Source organism: Dermacentor variabilis, chromosome 3, assembly GCF_050947875.1.
Source record: "Dermacentor variabilis isolate Ectoservices chromosome 3, ASM5094787v1, whole genome shotgun sequence".
Classification (NCBI taxonomy): domain Eukaryota; kingdom Metazoa; phylum Arthropoda; class Arachnida; order Ixodida; family Ixodidae; genus Dermacentor; species Dermacentor variabilis.
The window spans coordinates 2,899,769-2,919,557 of NC_134570.1; the positions used below are offsets into that span (position 1 = coordinate 2,899,769).

Consider the following 19,789-nt stretch of genomic DNA (forward strand, 5'->3'; position numbering starts at 1 on the left):
AATAAGAGGTTAGAGTAACGCATTACAACATATACTGGTTACATGAATACAGACAGTGAACATCACTCTAGTGTTTAACTATATTAATATTATAAACAATTAAAAAAATGGTTTTTGTTGCCTTCAATTTTATTAGCGAATTCTGAGAACGATTTAATGTTTGTGATAGATGGGTGAAGTTGGTTCTATTCCCTTATGGCAAGCGGAAAGAAAGAATGTTTAAATGGTTCATTACTGTAGAAACCCGCCGTGGTTGCTCAGTGGCTATGGTGTTGGGCTGCTGAGCACGAGGTCGCGGGATCGAATCCCGGCGACGGCGGCCGCATTTCGATGGGGGCGAAATGCGAAAACACCCGTGTGCTTAGATTTAGGTGCACGTTAGAGAACCCCAGGTGGTCAAAATTTCCGGAGACCTCCACTACGGCGTGCCTCATAATCAGAAAGTGGTTTTGGCACGTAAAACCCCAAATATTATTATTATTATTACTGTAGAAATATTCAATTAATTTGTTTGCAGGGCTGCTTTAACGTGTAGGTCTAGTGTCGGAAAACGAAGTGTATTTGGATGCGTCTATCTTGAGATTGTTGTGAAGTATCTGCAATAAAAATTTTAGGCGAGCTTCTTTTGCTCTATCTGGTAGCGTTTTTAGATTAGATGTGGTAAGAAGGTTAGAGGGTGAATCTGTGCGCCTGTACCTGTTGTGTACAAATCTTATGGCTTTTATTTGCACTGCTTCCAGTTTTCCTGAGTTAGTCATTGTATGCGGAAACCAAACCACGCTGGCATATTGTAAGATCGCCCTTATGAATGTCTTATAGGCGAGCTGATTAATTGGAGTAGGCGCTAATTTTAGGTACTTTTTAAGCAAAAATAACTTACGTAGAGCTGCTGCGGTAATGTTATCGATGTGCGGGGTCCACTTAAGGTCTGTGGTAAGTGTCACACCAAAATATGTACGTTTGTTAACCTTAGTTAGCACGGCGTCATTTACTGCGTAAGCGAAGTTAGACGGATCTTTTTTGTAGGGATGGTAATTACGGCGGATTTCTTTTTTACTTTAATTGTCATCTGCCACATTTCGCACCGCTCAGAGCACTCAGTTGAGGCATGCACTCAGGGCAAGGTGATCTGCATGACTATTGATTTCCCGGTAAACAACACAGTCATCGGCAAAAAGTTTAATATTGGAATCGATTCTTGTTGCGATATCATTAATGTAGATTAAGAATAACAATGGTCCAAGGGCTGATCCTTGTGGTACACCCGATGAAACAGAAATAGTTTGTGATGTAACGTGTTCAAAGAGTACAAATTCTTTACGATTAAGCAAAAAGTCCTTGATCCAATGGGTAATTGGGCTATTACCCAAAACGGCTTCTAGATTGATAATTATTTGTTATGGCTTACACTATCATAGGCTTTTGAGAAATCTAGTAGAACCATATCTGTTTGACTTCGGTTATTCAGGCTATAAGCAAGGTCATGTACAACTTGGATCAATTGTGTAGTAGTTTATAAATCATTTCGAAATCAATGCTGGTACGGAGAAAAAAAGTTTAGTTCAAGGAAAAGTGTGACGTGTTTAAAAATAATATGTTCAAAAGTTTTGCACGATGTACTTGTGAGAGATATAGGACTATACTTTGATACCATATCTCCGGTTTTATGTATCAGTATAATCTTAGCTAATTTCCACTCTGACGGTAACTTAGAGGATTGGAAAGATTTCCCGAAAATTTGGCCCAAATATTTGCTACTCCATTCCGTGTACCTCTTAAGAAAGTCATTTGGGACTCTATCGGGGCCACTAGATTTATTAGAATCTATTTCTAACAGAAGGTTCATGACACCGGCATCCGTAATGATTAGGTCATCGATGGTCGTGGTAAAGCATAAATTGACAGTGGGTACATTTTTATTTTCGACAGTGAATACTGACTCGAAAAAATCATTGAATGAATCAGCTTTTTCGTATTTTTCTTTTGAAGATAGTTGGGAAACTGCTGCGTTTCCACTGAAGTGCTTCCAGAACCTACGAAGATTGTTTGCAAGGAAGTTCGAAAGAGTTTCGTTAAAGTAATGATCCTTTGCCGGTTTAGCCTTGTTTCGGAGATCATCTCTAGCGTACTGCAGTTTCGAATTTATCGGCTGGCTTGGGTTGTTCTTTACGGTTTTACGAAGCCGATTCAGTCGGCGCTTTGACTGAATAGCCTCTCGCGTGATCCACGGGTTTGACCTCTGTTGTTTCTTTATTTTTTTCGGTATATACTTATCGACACAAAAAAAAAATACAATTCATTTGAACGTAAGCCACAGAGTATTTACGTCACAGGATGCCTCCGACGCGAGCTGTGAAAAGCTGTCAAACTCGTAATCTAAGTGCGTTAGTATACTGCTGTCATCCGCCTTGTTAAAGTCGGTTATCACAGAGATTTCGCCCTCATTGATGAGGGTGTTGCTAATTGGTAAGGTGCATATTGGTATTTGGTGGTCCGAGATGCCTTTGATAATTCTTGGTTTAATAGCACTTATCGGGAAGTGCTGGCTGCGAAGAATAAGAATTATTGCGATAGGAATTATATGGACACTTCAGGCGCATTCCTGCCGTCGTCGTCATGTTCCATGTAAACTCCAAGGGCTGAAATCGAAAGTTTGGCGGTAGCCCGTCTGGGCGGAAAACTACATGTTGAAAAAACGCGAGAAGACTGCGTGATTTCAAGGGCTGAACGACTACTACTGCAAGCAAGAATATCGCAGTGCAAGGCTAAGGTCCGTGTGCTGGAAAATGATACCTTTTATGCCCGTCGCTGACTAGAGTTCCTGTGCCCTGCCGAATTTGCTTCAATTCAGCTACACGCCAACTTTCAAGCCAGCGTGACAACACGAAATAACGACATCATACACCATACCAAGCTTGAAAGGCTGCGGCCATCCTGAAATGGTACATCCCGAAGTTTACCAAGACAGGCTCTACACAGTCTTTCTTCCTATAAGCATGAAAAAGCGGAACTCTGCCCTGAGCCTTGGTCCAAACTTTAGCACAGGGCCCACACGAGATACTAAGTACGTGATTTGTGCTCTTGAATGGGCTCTAAGCCAAGAGAAGCTTGATGTGGGCGAGTTGGTTTTGCATAGCTGATGAAAAGAGCGCTACGAAGACGCGGACTAAAAGATTGTTCAAAAAAACGTTTAGTTAGAAGTAGCGCCTTGTCCGTCGCACATATTGTTCTTTTAGTCCGCGTAATCGTAGCGCTCTTTTCATCAGCTCTAAGCCAAGTCGACGCCACTAGATGTGACGAAGCTCGCACGCGTGTTATTAACGTGCCTCTTGGGCTTCAAAACCCTTCTTCAACCTCCGCACTGCCGCTAGAGGAACATGACGCTATCGACTGTCTTCGACGCAATCCAGACAGCGTCATTCTTCCGGCTGACAAATCAAACGCAACTGTTTTACTTGATAGTGGTGACTACAACAAAAAGATGTTGGCACTGGTTAGTGACGCCAATACCTATAGACGCCTGACGTGTGATCCCACAGGAAAACTGTAAAGGGATTTCTAAAAACTTCCAGCTATTTGGTCCCGAGTCAGCATCAATAACTTTATTACCGACTACTTTCTCACAGGCGATAAGTTCCGGCACTTTATGGCCTACCAAAGATACACAAGCAAGGTGTTCTTATGCGGCCCATTGTCGACTACACTCGCTCACCTCCGTACAAGCTTTCCAGTTTCTTACACCGCATCATTTCGCCACTCGTTGGAAAAAGCGGCACTCAAGTACGTAATTCTGGCGACATTATTGAACAGATACGGCACGTTGTTCCTGCTCGTGATGGCGTCATGGCCTCATTTGATGTTAAGTCACCATTCGCAAGTGTTCCAGCAGAACTGGCTGTAAAGGGGTTAAATACGTTGTATCGGTTTCACTGTTAACGAGGCTCCTGTATGGGGAGCCGAAACGTCATTAAATTTTAGTTATCTTGCTCGGTGCATCTGTTCGCGCTTATCGATCAAACTTCAAGGGCGATAACGTCGTCACCGCGCGCCGCTAGCTGTACGTAGGAGTGAAAGCGTAGGGGGGAGGGGAGATACGTGAGTAGACGATGGTGGATCAGTCTTGTGTGCGCAAGGGAGAAAAGCGGGGAAGAAGTGCGCCGCCTTTCGTCGCGCGCGATACATCGGTGAGAATGGAGGAAGGGGAGGGGGGCGTTAAACTTCTGTGATCTGTGACTGCGCAACATGCTTATTTGGAATGTTTGATGCATGATATTGACACGTGTACTTGTTTGTATTTATCACGCGACACGTTTCACCGCCTAACAAATGTTATCGTACAGCGAGGACTCGTCTGCATGTATCCGAAGTTTCTGGAATCTTATCGATGCTTCCATCCGCTGTCTGTGACCAAGCCTTGTGTAATCTGATCCCATGTGTGCGCGACGCGAATAATGTAGAACTTTGTAGAAGGCACGCGGGTCCCAACGATTATTCTGGAACATTCTTCGACAGATGTATAAAAGCGGACGCGCTTGACCCGCTGATCAGATTTTCAACGATCGCCGACCGTGTTCGCCGCTATCGTTGTGCTATAAGTGTAGCCTGTTTTTGTGGGCACAGGTTAGCCCAGTAAAAGTTAGTTTTGTCTTTCGCAGTATTGCTACTGTGTTCTTAACGTCACCATCACGTGACAATATACAATGACTTTTGTTTAGATACATAGATTTATGGAACCTTATCATCATCATCATCATCATCATCATCAGCCTAGTTACGCCCACTGCAGGGCAAAGGCCTCTCCCATACTTCTCCAACTACCCCGGTCATGTACTAATTGTGGCCATGTTGTCCCTGCAAACGTCTTAATGTCATCCGCCCACCTAACTTTCTGCCGCCCCCTGCTACGCATCCCTTCCCTTGGAATCTAGTCCGTAACCCTTAGTGACCATCGGTTATCTTCCCTCCTCATTACATGTCCGGCCCATGCCCATTTCTTTTTCTTGATTTCAATTAAGATGTCGTTTACCCGCGTTTGTTGCCTCACCCAATCTGCTCTTTTCTTATCCCTTAACGTTACACCCATCATTCTTCTTTCCATAGCTCATTGCGTCGTCCTCAATTTCAGCAGAACCCTTTTCGTAAGCCTCCAGGTTTCTGCCCCATATGTGAGTACTGGTAACACACAGCTGTTATACACTTTCCTTTTGAGGGATAGTGGCAACCTGCTGTTCATGATTTAAGAATGCCTGCCAAACGCACCCCAGCCCATTCTTATTCTTCTGGTTATTTCATTCTCATGATCCGGATCCGTGGTCACTACCTGCCCTAAGTAGATGTATTCCCTTACCACTTCCAGTGCTTCGCTACCTATCGTAAACTGCTGTTCTCTTCCGAGACTGTTAAACAATACTTTAGTTTTCTGCAGATTGATTTTCAGACCCACCCTTCTGCTTTGCCTCTCCAGGTCAGTGAGCATGCATTGCAATTGGTCTCCTGAGTTACTAAGCAAGGCAATATCATCAGCGAATCGCAAGTTGCTAAGGTATTCTCCATCAACTTTTATCTCCAAATCTTCCCACTCCAGGCCTCTGAATACCTCCTGTAAACATGCTGTGAATAGCATTGGATATATCGTATCTCCCTGTCTGACGCCTTTCTTTATAGGGATTTTGTTGCTTTCTTTGTGGAGGACTACGGTGGCTGTGGAGCCGCTATAGATATCTTCCAGTATCTTTACATATGGCTCATCTACACCCTGATTCCGTAATGCCTCCATGACTGCTGAGGTTTCGACTGAACCAAATGCTTTCTCGTAATCAATGAAAGCTATATATAAGGGTTGGTTATATTCTGCACATTTCTCTATCACTTGATTGATAGTGTGAATATGGTCTATTGTTGAGTAGCCTTTACGGAATCCTGCCTGGTCCTTTGGTTGACAGAAGTGTAAGGTGTTCCTGATTCTATTTGCGATTACCTTAGTAAATTCTTTGTAGGCAACGGACAGTAAGCTGATCAGTCTATAATTTTTCAAGTCTTTGGCGTCCCCTTTCTTATGGATTAGGATTATGTTAGCGTTCTTCCAAGATTCCGGTACGCTCGAGGTTATGAGGCATTGCGTATACAGGGTGGCCAGTTTCTCTAGAGCAATCTGACCACCATCCTTCAACAAATCTGCTGTTACCTGATCCTCCCCAGCTGCCTTCCCCCTTTGCATAGCTCCTAAGGCTTCCTTTTCTTCTTCCGGCGTTACTTTTGGGATGTCAAATTCCTCTAGACTATTCTCTCTTCCATTATGGTCGTGGGTGCCACTGGTACTGTATAAATCTCTATAGAACTCCTTAGCCACTTGAACTATCTCATCCATATTAGTAACGATATTGCCGGCTTTGTCTCTTAACGCACACATCTGATTCTTGGTTATACCTAGTTTCTTCACTGCTGTTACACTTCCTCCGTTCCTGAGAGCATGTTCAATTCTATCCATATTATACCCCCTTATGTCAGCTGTATGACGCTTGTTGATTAACTTGGAAAGTTCGGCCAGTTATACTCTTGCTGTAGGGTTAGGGGCTTTCACACATTAGCGCTTCTTAATCAGATCTTTCGTCTCCTGCGATAGCTTAGTGGCATCCTGTCTAACGAAGTCACCACCGACTTCTATCGCACACCTCTTACTGATGCCAATAATATTGTCGTTCATTGCTTCAAAACTAAGGTCCTCTTCCTGAGTTAAAACCGAATACATGTTCTGTAGCTTGATCCGGAATTCCTCTACTTTCCCTCTTACCGCTAACTCATTCATCGGCTTCTTATGTACCAGTTTCTTCCTTTCCGTCCTCAAGTCTAGGCTAATTTAAGTTCTTACCATCCTATGGTCACTGCAGCGCACCTTGCCTAGCACGTCCACATCTTGTATGATGCCAGGGTTAGCGCAGAGTATGAAGTCTATTTCATTTCTAGTCTCGCCACTAGGGTTGCTGCACGTCCACTTTCGGCTATCCCGCTTGCGGAAGATGGCATTCATTATCCGCTTATTATTCCGTTCTGCAAACTCTACTAATAACTCTCCCCTGCTATTCCTAGAGTTTATGCCATATTCCCCCACTGACTTGTCTCCAGCCTGCTTCTTGCCTACCCTGGTATTGAAGTCGCCCATCAGTATAGTGTATTTTGTTTTGACTTTACCCATCGCCGATTCCACGTCTTCATAAAAGCTTTCGACTTCCTGGTCATCATGACTGCATGTAGGGGCATAGACTTGTACCACCTTCAATTTGTACCTCTTATTAAGTTTCACAACAAGACCTGCCACCCTCTCGTTAATGCTATAGAATTCCTGTATGTTACCAGCTATTTCCTTATTAATCAGGAATACGACTCCTAGTTCTCGTCTCTCCGCTAAGCCCCGGTAACACAGTACACGCCCGCTTTTTAGCACTGTATATGCTTCTTTTGTCCTCCTAACCTCACTGAGCCCTATTATATCCCATTTACTACCCTCTAATTCCTCCAATAACACTGCTAGACTCACCTCACTAGATAGCGTTCTAACGTTAAACGTTGCCAGGTTCAGATTCCAATGGCGGCCTGTCCGGAGCCAGGTATTCTTAGCACCCTCTGCATCGTCACAGATCTGACCGCCGCCGTGGTCAGTTGCTTCGCGGCTGCTGGGGACTGAGGGCCGGGGTTTGATTGTTGTATTCATATAGGAGGTTGTGGCCAAGTACTGCACCAGGGTGGCCAATCCTGCTCTGGTGAGAGAGTGCGTTACCGGTTCTGGTCACCGGGATCAGGCCGCCCTCCAGGCCTGTTTGTGCAATTTTCTCAACACACGGTTATTTTTGTATTTTCCGGTGGAGAATTGCACGGCACCGGGATTTGAATCACGGTCCTCTTGCACTGGAGACGGATACTCTACCGTCCCCGCAGGAGTTTAATTAAAAATCGAATTATGGGGTTTTGCGTGACAAAACCACTTTCTGATTATGCACGCGGTAGTGGAGGACTCCGAAAATTTCGACCACCTGGGGTTCTTTAACGTGCACCTAATTCTAAGTACACAGGTGTTTTCGCATTTCGCCCCCATCGAAATGCGGCGGCCGTGGCTGGGGTCTGATCCCGCGACCTCGTGCTCAGCAGTCTAACACCATAACCACTGAGCAACGACGGCGGGTCCCGCAGGAGTTGTACGCCTCATTTAACCTACAGTGGTGCCCTATTTGATCAGTCAAGGTGGACCAATCTGAGCTCGGTTATACCGCATGGATGGCACTCGTCTAGAGAACCTGGTATTTATGACCTGCACATGTGTGGCCACACATAATTGAGGATATATAATTTTTTAGGAGGGTTTCCGTACAGTGATAAAATGAAGGAAGAGACATTAAAAAGAAAGAAAAAAAGGGGGAAAAAAAGGAACACAACATGTGATTTGAACTCGTGATCCTTCAATGTTGCCCGGAAAGGTAGCTCAGTCGGTTGGTTCGTCGAGCCAACGGTTACTTTCAAGCGCCATAGGTCCTGCTCCGAGCCTCATACTTATGTGGAAAGGGACTGATGATGTCCGCGACAGTCGATTCTGAGTGGTTGGAAGGCATAATTTCTTGGAATAATGGCCGCCAGAGGAGCAGCGTGAACTCGAGCGGCTTTAGAGACTAGGAAAACTGCCTTAAAATATTTAGACTTGAGGGGAAGCTTCGTTAACAAACTATAACACGGCAATCAGCACTCGAATACGACGAGAGAAATTATTGAGACGTGGAAAATTCCCTTGAAATAAATCTGGTTTGCGAGACAAATGCTTGTAGGTATTGAAACTCTTAAAAGATGAGGGGGGAAATTGCGCTCATCGAGAGGGCATCGTCAGCACGAGACCACCACCAAGCACCTTACTGAGATGTGGAGAGCTTCGCGGCCGGAACGAAGCCTCCCCTCTCCGCCGGCCAAGAGTGGAAAACGCGCTTTCCGATCGCTCAAGGTTGCGCGAGCATAGTATAGCTCTAGCGTCTAGGAAAAAGCTTAAACAGGTGCGAGGGCGTCACGCATAGCGTGGGAAGCTAGCCGCCGGAATACCTATCTCAAGTACTGCTGCTGGCGAGGGCGAAATACCTTCGTGTAATTTTAATAACCCTAATAGGACTTCTTTCAAAGAAAAAAAAGAAAAAAAAGGAAACCGCTCCGAAGGCTATACTACGAGAGCTATGACTGATACTTTTCTATATATATGTATTCGTCTCATCTATGCGATCGCATGCGCGCGCTGTTGCTTTGTCTCTGCGTGTAGTAGTTAAGAGAGCCAGTTTCAGGGCGGAGAAGAAGGAAGGAGAGGAAAGCAATATTGCAGCGCCGCGGTTTTAAAGTGCAACCGTGGTAGGCAAACGGAAGGCGATATAAGCATGCGTGTCCATGATACGCACACGACAAACTGCCTTACAATATTTAGACCTGAGGGGAAGTTTCGTTAACAAACTATAACACGGCAATCAGCACTCGAATATAATTATAACCCTAATAATAATTGTAAATATTCATCTCATCTATAGGATCTAAAGTGCGCGCTGTTGCTTTGTCTCTGCGTGTAGTAGTTAAGAGAGCCAGTTTAAGGGCGGAGAAGAGGGAAGGAAAGTCTCTGAAGCAAACTTGCAGCGCCGTGGTTTTAAAGCGCAAACGTGGTAGAGAAACGGAAAGGCGATATAAGCATGCGTGGCCATGATACGCACACGACAAACTGCCTTACAATATTTAGACTTGATGGGAAGTTTCGTTAACAAACTATAACACGGCAATCAGCACTCGAATATAATTATAACCCTAATAATAATTGTAAATATTCATCTCATCTATAGGATCTAAAGTGCGCGCTGTTGCTTTGTCTCTGCGTGTAGTAGTTAAGAGAGCCAGTTTAAGGGCGGAGAAGAGGGAAGGAAAGGAAAGTCTCTGAAGCAAACTTGCAGCGCCGTAGTTTTAAAGCGCAACCGTGGTAGAGAAATGGAAGGCGATATTGGAACCTTATACGTATATATAAATATCTTGTTGCGAGCTTTTGTGCATACATGCAATGAATTCTGTTCCCAGTGACCCATTTTATGAAGCTGTATCTTCCCATTTTTATATTCCATTGTATCTTCACATTTCTAATGTATATTTTGCAGAACTCGTGCTTTGTATATGTGCTCTCCGTTGCAACTATAATATTGGTGCAATTACTCACAATACACGACCGGTGAGGGCTGCTCCTGCGCAATACATTGGAACGAAGGACAGCATCATTGAGACTTTTCCCTGGCCATCGCATATGTACAGAAATGTAAGGAAGGTTCTTGAACTACATATTTCATTAAGGTATTTGTCCTCAACTTGTTCATTTCATGGCCTTCACGTTTTTCATATGAGCGGCATGCACTCCTTAGCTGGTTTCGAACTAATGTAGTTCAAACTAATGTAGTTCAAAAGTTCGTGTAATATAATCTTTTAAATAGACATCAAAGGTGGATACAGTGATATCAGTGATTTCTGGCACAATTTTTGGGGGACATACGAATATATTCTTTTATGAAAAATACATATTTTACATGTCTTTACAGTGCGTAGCGCTCAAGACTTCGTTTGCAGCATCTTTGGCAATTAATGAAGTTATCATTAATGTATTTATCCCTCGACAAATTCTATAAGGAGCACGTTGAGTTGGAATGTGAGCCCCCCCCCCCTCCCCCGAACGAAATTTCTGGCTACGCCACTGATGCTCAAGTGCACTTACTGCTCAACTCGAGGAAAAGCACTTCCACAAAATTTCTGCCACGAAAACGGCTCTCTAGGTTCTGTAATGGCAAACAGTGGCAATTTTAACAGTCCACATTGAATCAAACTTGCTCCTGTCTTGAAGGAGGTCCAGGTCACGCCAGACAGCAGCCTTTCAGTAGAGGGAGCATGACTTGTGTGGCATTTTTCTTTGGTTGTTTCAGTGAAAGCGAAAATAGGGACAGAGTTGCCAGCATGACTGTGAACAATGCTTTGTATAGCTAACGCTTACTTATTCTAAGCTCTTTACCTATTTATTAACCTGCACTTTATCACATTGAACGAGAAGAAAAGGGATTAACTGATGGACGCTAATTTTATTAATCACATCATAAGAAGTTAACAAAGACACCAAGGACAACACAAGGGAAATTACTTGGACTTACTAATTGAAATAAAGAAATTATAAGTTAATGGGAATGAAAGTGGATGAAAAAACAGCTTGCCGCAGGTGGCGAGCGATTCCGCGTCTTCGCATTACGCGTGTGATGCTCTACCAAAGAGCTACCGTGGCGCCGTCTTCCCATCCACTTTCTGGGGTATTTATGTGCTACTACGATAACTAACACTGGGAGTGTTTCCCAGCACCATCACTCAGAAACCTTGGCGGCGGATGTGGAACACCTTTTTTGCCGCAGGCGTCACGACTACGTGATCTTTTTTTGGGTGAAGGCAACTGGTCAGTAAATCCACACGTGCTACCTGAAGGTATCAGTGTTGCGGATTGGAGAGCCTCGTTGTGTAATGAACGAGAAGAAAGGGCGTTGATCGAGGGACTCGGTTTTTATTAATCATGTCATAAGAAGCCAACAAACAAAGACACCAAGGACAACACAAGGGAAATTACTTGTACTTATTAGCTGATATTAAGAAATTATATATTAATGGGCCGGAGTAATGGACTAGTAACAGATAAATACTCCAGAAAGTGGAGGTTAACTGCTAGAGCATCGCACGCGTAATCCGAAGCCGTTGGATCGTTCCCTATCTGCGGCAAGTTGTTATTCATCCGCTTCATTGCCATTAATTTATAATTTTTTATTTCAATTAATGCAAACAAGAAATTTCCAATGTGTTGTCCTTGGTGTCTTTATTGGCTTCTTATGATATGATTATAAAAATTTGGCCCCTCGGTTAATCCCCTTTCTTCTCGTTCATTACATAACGAGGGTCCCGAATCCGGCAACATTGATGACTTGAGGTAGCACGTGTGGGTTTATTGACCACTTGCATTTGCCCAAAAAAGGTTCACGTCCTTGTGACGCCTACAGTAGAGAGAGTGTTCCGTATCCGCCGCCAATGTCTGCAAGTGGTGGCGCTGGCTAAAACTCCCAGGGTTCTACTAGGGAAACATAAATGCCCAAGAAAGTGGAAGGGGAACGGTGCCGCGGTAGCTCAATTGGTAGAGCATCGCACGCGTAATGCGAATGTTGTGGGATCGTTCCCCACCTGCGGCAAGTTGTTTCTTCATCCACTGACATTTCCAATAATTTATCGTTTCTTTATTGAGCGCAAGTAATTTCCTCTATGTGACTCTTGGTGTCGCTGTTTGCTGGCTTCTTATATGATTAATAAAAAAATCGCTCCCCTCGGCTAAACCTCCTTTCTTCTCATTCATTGAATAACGAGGGTCTCGAATCCGGCAACATTGATGGCTTCAGGTAGCACGTGTGGGTTTTTTGACCAGTTGCCTTCAGTGAAAAAAAGATCGCGTGGTCATGAGGCCTGCGGCAGAGAGGATGTTCCACATCCACCGCCAAGGTTTATAAGCGGTGGCGCTGGCTAACACTCTCAGTGTTGTTTCTAGTCGTAACCCATACATAACCAAGAAAGTGGATGGGAAGACGGCACCAGCGGTAGCTCAATTGGTAGAGCATATTCTTACGTGTAGAAATACACAGACGAAAGAGGCTATTTACAGGCCATTTACAATGGAACCAGACAGCCAGGCTGACCCTCGCTCGCGCTAAGAGCTGCGACCAACTTCATCTTCGTTCTCCTGGCGGGCCGTCTCTTGAGCATCGCTCGATGATATCTTAATACTGCCCCCCACCCCTCCCCCCGTTGGCAAAAGCGCCGTCACGGTGCTGTTAAATAACCAAGGCGCGTAGAGGGTAGGGCTTGAGTCGGGCTACGTGGACAATGTCACTGACTGTCACAGCGGAGGACGTAGTGGGCGTGGCTAGAACGATTTCATAGGTAACATCGGTCACTTGGTGGAGCACGCGATATGGGCCTGTATACCAGGAAAGCAGTTTCTTACAAAGGCCAACTTTACGCGATGGTGACCAAATCAACACGAGGGTTCCAGGCACAACATGGACGTCACGGTGACGGAGGTCGTATGGTTGCTTTTGTTTGTCTTGAGACACTTGTAGACGAGGGTGCGCAAGTTGCCGAGCATGGTCACCATGGGCGATTGCATCACGGGCATAATCGCTAGCTGAAGTGGCGGACGGAAGCACAGTGTCCAGTGGTAGCGTCGGTTCTCGACCGTACAAAAGTTAAAACGGGGAAAAGCCAGCCGTTTTGAGACGGGAAGAGTTGTACGCGAAGGTAATGTAAGGTAGAGCGAGGTCCCAGTCACGGTGGTCGTCTGAAACGTAGTTGGATAGCGTGTCTGTAAGGGTGTGGTTCAAACGCTCAGTGAGGCCGTTCGTTTGGGGGTGGTAGGAGGTGGTAAATGTACGCTGTATTAAGCAGGCACGCATTATGACGTCAACGACGTTGGCCAAAAACGTACGGTCACGGTCTGTTAACAATTCACGTGGAGCACCATGCACTGAAATTAAGTCATGTAGGAGGAACTCCACAACATCAGTTGCGCAACTGGTCGGAAGAGCACGGGTTACGGCGTAGCGGTCGCGTAGTCCGCCGCGACTGCAACCCACCTCTTTCCTGATGTAGATTCCGGAAATGCGCCGAGAAGGTCTAAGCCGACACGATGAAAGGGCTCAGCAGGGATGTCGAGCTGCTGCAGATAACGGGCGGGGAGCTGGGAAGGTTTCTTGCGTCGTTGGCAAAGTTCACAAGCTGCGACGTAACGTCGTACGGAACGGGCAAGGCCCGGCCAGAAAAACGGTGACGTACACGGTCATAGGTTCGAGGTATGCCGAGGTGTCCTGCCGTTGGTATCATGAAGCTCTTCTAGAACGGTGGAGCGGAGGTGTTTAGGTATTACAAGTAGGAACTCAGAGCCGTCCGGATGAAGGTTACGACGGTACAGGGTACCGTCGCGGAGGGCGAAGAGGCGTAGAGCAGCATCAACCGGACAGTGTTCAAAACGGTCTATGAGTGCTCTGATGTAGGCGTCACGACGATGCTCGTCGGCGAAATGAAGCAGCTGTGATGCAGAGAATACGCAAGAAGCACTGGAAATATTGGAGGAGTCAAAGTCGTCAACAGGGTAACGCGACAAGCAGTCAGCGTATTGGTGCAGGCGGCCAGACTTGTACGCCACGGAATATGAAAATTCTTGTAGCCTCAAAGCCCATCGAACAAGCCGGCCTGTAGGGTCTTTTAGTGATGAGAGCCAGCAGAGAGCATGATGGTCAGTGACTACAGAAAAAGGGCGAACCTGAAGGTAAGGACGGAACTTCGAAACCACCCAGACAACAGCAAGGTAATCTAGTTCCGTAATGGAATAGTTGCGCTCCGATGGTGCTAGGAGGTGGCTCGCATAAACAATAACGCGATCCTGGCCACGCTGACGCTGGGCTAAGACGGCACCCACACCATGACCGCTGGCATCTGTACGCAATTTAGTAGGCGCATCAGGGTCGAAGTGGGCGAGAATGGGTGGTGAGATTAGAAGAGTGACGAGACGAGAGAAGGCGGCGGCTTCTGAAGTATCCCACATGAATTGTACGCCTTTCTTCAAAGGATTAGTGAGGGGTCTAGCAATTGCCGCAAAATTTGGAACAAAACGACGAAAGTACGAACACAGACCTAAAAAAATTCGGACATCTGCGGCTGTCTTCGGAACCGGAAACTCTCGGACAGCGCGAGTTTTGTCGGGATCAGGCTGTACTCCCGAAGCGTCAGCGAGATGGCCCAGAAGAGTAATTTGGCGGTAGCCAAAACGACATTTGGACGAGCTAAGTTGCAGCTTCGCCTTTCGAAATACATCAAGTATAGTTGTTAGACGCTCAAGCTGAGTGTCGAAGGTTGGCGAGAAGACGACGACGTCGTCGAGGTAGCAGAGGCATGTGGACTATTTGAAACCTTGGAGCAAGGAGTCCATCATGCGCTCAAAGGTGGCAGGGGCGTGCATAATCCAAACGGCATTACTTTAATTTGGTTTAGGCCATCAGGTGTGATGAACGCGGTTTTTTCTCTGTGCATATCGTCAACAGCAATCTGCCAGTTTCCCGAACGAAGATCCAATAAAAGAGAAATAGCTCGAACCGTGCAGGCAGTCAAGGGCGTCGTCTATACGTGGGAGCGGGTAGACGTCCTTCTTAGTGATGTTCAGAAGACTGTAGTCTGCACAGAAGCGCCACGTGCCGTCCTTCTTCTTAACCAACAACACAGGTGAAGCCCAGCGACTCCAAGAAGGCTCAATGATGTTTTTATTTAGCATTTTGTTCGCTTCACTTTGAATTACTCGGCGTTCCGACGGAGAAACTCGATACGGTCGTCGGTGAATAGGCGCAGCAGCGCCAGTAAGAATCCGATGCTTGGCCGCGAGCGTCTGGCCTAAAGGGCGATCGTCGAAGTCGAAAAAATCTCGGTAGGACGATAATACTTGGCAAAGATCTTCAGCCTGCGCAGAGGACAGGTCCGTCGCAACCATTTTCTTTATGTTGGGATCGGCGCCCGAGGCTGGCGCGAGGGGCCAGCTAAGCTCGCGAGAACCATCGGTCGATAACGCTGCCACGTGATGGTCGCCGAGACAATCAGCGTTGGCCAGGCAAATACCTTGCGGTAGAATTTGCTTTGCCAATCCAAAGTTAAAGATAGGTATGCGAGTACGGTTCACAGTAATAGTAAGTATACTGTGAGGCACGGTAGCGTCATAATGTAGTGGAATGTCGGGCAGAGGAGTGACGAGGTACTCGCCATCAGGAACTGGTGGGGAAGACAAAAGTTCAATTTAGGCTATTGACTTTGGCTGCAGGCGAAGAAAGCCGGTGGGGCGTAAGCGGCATTGGGGTGCGTCAGAAGGTTTTGCGAGAATCAGCAATTCGAGGCGAAGGAAGAAGAAGAAGTAGAAGAAATGTAGAAGTACCTCACATGGAGCTCAGGCTTTTCCCCCTCACAGCGACCGTCAACCTATAGGTTTCCTGGAAGTAACCATTGCCACTACTGCGGGAAGTCATCCGGACCACGAAGAGATCGACATCTCGGCAAGTGCTTCCTTATCCATCCATAAACCGCCACATTTCGTGCCCGGTTCGCGGGCCGCCGCGTTAACCCTAACGCCGGTTCGGCAGCCTGGCATCTCTACCAACTCATCAGGCCGCCATGGAAATAGAAGTGGAGGGGACTGAAATCGCCCCAGAAGAACTAAACCAGGCAGGATGGCTCGCCGCCCATAAGAACCTACAGCGAAGCAAACCAAGCCTTAACGAATACAACGCCATACCGCGTACAAGAACTAATTCGGTAGCGCAGAGGCCGTCGTCCCGTCCGCGTCTGCAAGTACCGAAGCCCCCACCGCTGCCGGAAGACGACTTCAAAGTGGTTCTCCGACCCCGTGAGGGATTCAATAGAGCCAGCTGGAGCTCCGCGCTCATCACCGACAACATCATGAGAACGGCCGCTCTGGAAGCGGCGATGCAACTAGAAGACACGATACGAATCAACACCAGCCAAAATATCATTATTGTCAGCAAGCCAAGAGAAGAAAACGCCCTCAAGTACAGCCAAATCAAGGAGCTCAAATTACAAGAGAAAAGATTCAGCATGACTACCTACTTTACGGCGCCCGAAAACTCGGCTAAAGGAATCATCCATGGGATTCCGGACTACGACACACAAGAAGACATTATTAGAAGTTTGGCGCGTAATACCCCCCGGGTCCTGCACGCCAGGCGCATGGGCAAGACGTCCTCAGTTATCATCGTTTTTCAAGGTGAAGAAGTACCACACTACGTCAACTACCGAAATACTACGTACCGATGCCTTCTGTACAAGAAGAAGATCGAAGTGTGTGGAATGTGCCGAAAAGTCGGCCACCGGGACGATGTGTGCCCCACCCCGAACGAAAAATGTTGTATCCGGTGCGGCAAGCAAAACCCGCCAACGGACCATGACTGTGAACTAGTATGCGCTATCTGCAACGGCAACCATCTTTCCGGCTCAAAGCAATGCAAGAAGCGTTTCCAAATCCCCTACATCATCCGACAACGACAGTGGCAGAAACTCTCGGTGGAAGAACACAACCACCCCAACGAGGGCAGGCAAAGTAGATCGCGAGAACGCCGATCGACGCAGAACAGCCGAGAAACCATTGCAAGCTTTTTTCCCGGAGGATCGAGCAGTAGGAGCCGATCTCGCTCTTACCCGAGACTAAGCTCAACTCCGAGTGCCACCGACTCCGACGGGACGGCGCGGAACCGATAGAGTTCCGGGAAACGAACGACCGCGACTAACAGCGCTACACAGGTGAGCTGGGCTAACATGGTCTCTTCTCCCAATGCTCAGTATCCTAAGATGCAGGCTCTCGAGGCAGAACTCCAACTAATGAGGCAGTTAATAGAACAACAGAGAACTGAAATAACTAAGCAGCGTGCAGAAATCACCCGACTACAAAAAAGACAACAGGAGCGCAGTCAGACGCTGCGCCCAACCCCACCATCTAATCCCTCACACAACACCACAGCACCCCCACAGAAACGTAAGGCAGAAGATCATACAGACAACTCTTCAGACATATCCCCAAGATTCGAGAAACTAGAACATATGATTACTGAACTTGTCAACCAGATGCTTAAGCAACATCAGGAGAATGGTGCCGACTTGCAACAAATCAGCGCACGTCTAGAAGCTCTGGAAACCAGAACCACCAACCTAGAGTCTCGGGTAGCCGCGACCGAAGCCAAAGTACTTCGCTGGGAGTCGAGATTTACATACACGGCCTCTGGCTCCCTCAAGGGCGTGGCATCCAAACCCTATGACCATCCGCATCCCTATCCGAAATCTCCAAACCAATCACTGAACCCCCGCCACCTCAAAATGGCTCACACTCCTAACTACAAGATCTGGCAGTGGAACTGCCGTGGGTTTCGCCGCAAACGGGGAAACCTTCAGCAGTTCCTTGGGGGTAAGGCGGCCCCGGATATCATTGCCCTTCAGGAGACGGGAGGCCACGCAAAATTGGCAGGGTACAAATCCAATAATGCTTCTGCGACGGATTCCACCACCGCTATTTTAGTTCACAGAAATCTAACAGCCATTAAACATGATATTGAAGAAGTCGACATAGACCACGTCTTTATTGAACTCATCCCTAAACGTAAGGAGGATGAAAGAATATTCATTCTTAATGTCTATAGTAGCCCAAAGTGCCGACGTCACAAGTTCGGAACTCTATTCAGGAAGGCTCTCAGAATCTCCCAACGAAAGGCCATATTATTATTAGGTGACTTTAACGCTCCCCACACTGCATGGGGATACCGCACAGAGGTAGCCAAAGGTCGTAATCTTTGGCTAGAAGCCCAACAACAGGGACTGACTCTCATCACAGACCCCCAGACACCCACCCATACCGGGAATAGTGTCAGTGTTGACACCACTCCCGACCTAACTTTCATCGAAAATATAGGCAACTATGATTGGACTAATACCGGGGAAAGCCTCGGTATCGATCATTACATCATAGAAATCCACATTCAGGCGGGTCCACCCCGCAAGAAGGGCAAACAAGTTTCGCTCACGGAATGGGACCGCTTCCGCCAGATTCGGGAGAGAACCGCCACCGAGCATATAAACGAGGCCTGGATCGGGGATCTCAGAGATTGCGTGAAACGCGCCACGAAGGAAATCCCTCAAGACGATGGTCTGGTCGAGGTGGATAGCCGCCTCCTACACTTGTGGGAAGCCAAAAAGAGCATGCAAACCCGCTGGAAAAAAAGTAAACTAAACGGTACACTCCGCTGGCGCATCGCGCAAATCAACATAGAAATCGAGGAATACGCGAACCAATTAACCAAAAACCAATGGGAAAAGGTATGCAACAGCATGCAGGGACAACTCGGTCTAGCCAAAACGTGGAATCTCCTCCGATATCTTATGGACCCGGATAAGAGTAAATCCGAGCAGAGGAAATGCCTCAATAAGATCACTCACCAATACCAGGGCACGAACGACGAGCTTTTAACAGATCTCAAAACCCGGTACATGGGCACAAGTGCACAAATTCTCCAGAAGCCATACACTGGTCTGGAGAATCTTAACCTAGACGCATCCATCCTAGAGGCTGAAGTACGAGCCGTCTTGCTGAAACTCCGAACTAAATCTGTACCAGGCCCCGATGGCATAACAAATAAGACCCTCCGAAATCTAGACGACGTATCTATCACTGCCCTAACAGAGTACTTCAACCGCTGTTGGGAAACAGGTTCTATCCCCTCGCAATGGAAGCATGCACAAATAATATTCATACCTAAACATGGTAAGCGACTACAGCTCGAGAACTTACGCCCGATCTCTCTGACCTCATGCGTAGGAAAACTCATGGAGCACGTTATACTTAACCGCCTCCACAATTTTGCGGAGGACAACAACTTATTCCCGACCTCCATAATTGGCTTTCGTCCAAAACTTTCCACGCAAAACATCATGCTTCAGCTTAAACATCAACTGCTGGACCAAATACCGAAGAATGGTACCCGGGCTGTCCTGGGCCTTGATCTTATAAAGGCCTTTGACAACGTAGCACATCAGGCTATACTAGAGAATCTGCAGTACCTAGGTGTGGGCCAGAGGACCTACAACTACATCAAATATTTCCTCAACTGCCGCACAGCGGAACTAAGAATAGGAG

At 46.7% G+C, this 19,789-nt stretch overlaps 1 protein-coding gene and 1 non-coding gene across 2 annotated transcripts in view; one reads left to right on the forward strand and one right to left on the reverse strand.

Annotated features, from left to right (window-relative positions):
- Positions 1 to 19,789, reverse strand: part of LOC142575083 (monocarboxylate transporter 12-B-like) — a 180,700-nt gene that overhangs the window by 141,632 nt on the left and 19,279 nt on the right. The gene's annotated exons all lie outside the window — the stretch shown is intronic.
- TRNAT-CGU (transfer RNA threonine (anticodon CGU)) lies at positions 12,185 to 12,257 on the forward strand. The gene has a single exon. It is a non-coding gene; the product is annotated as a tRNA-Thr (tRNA).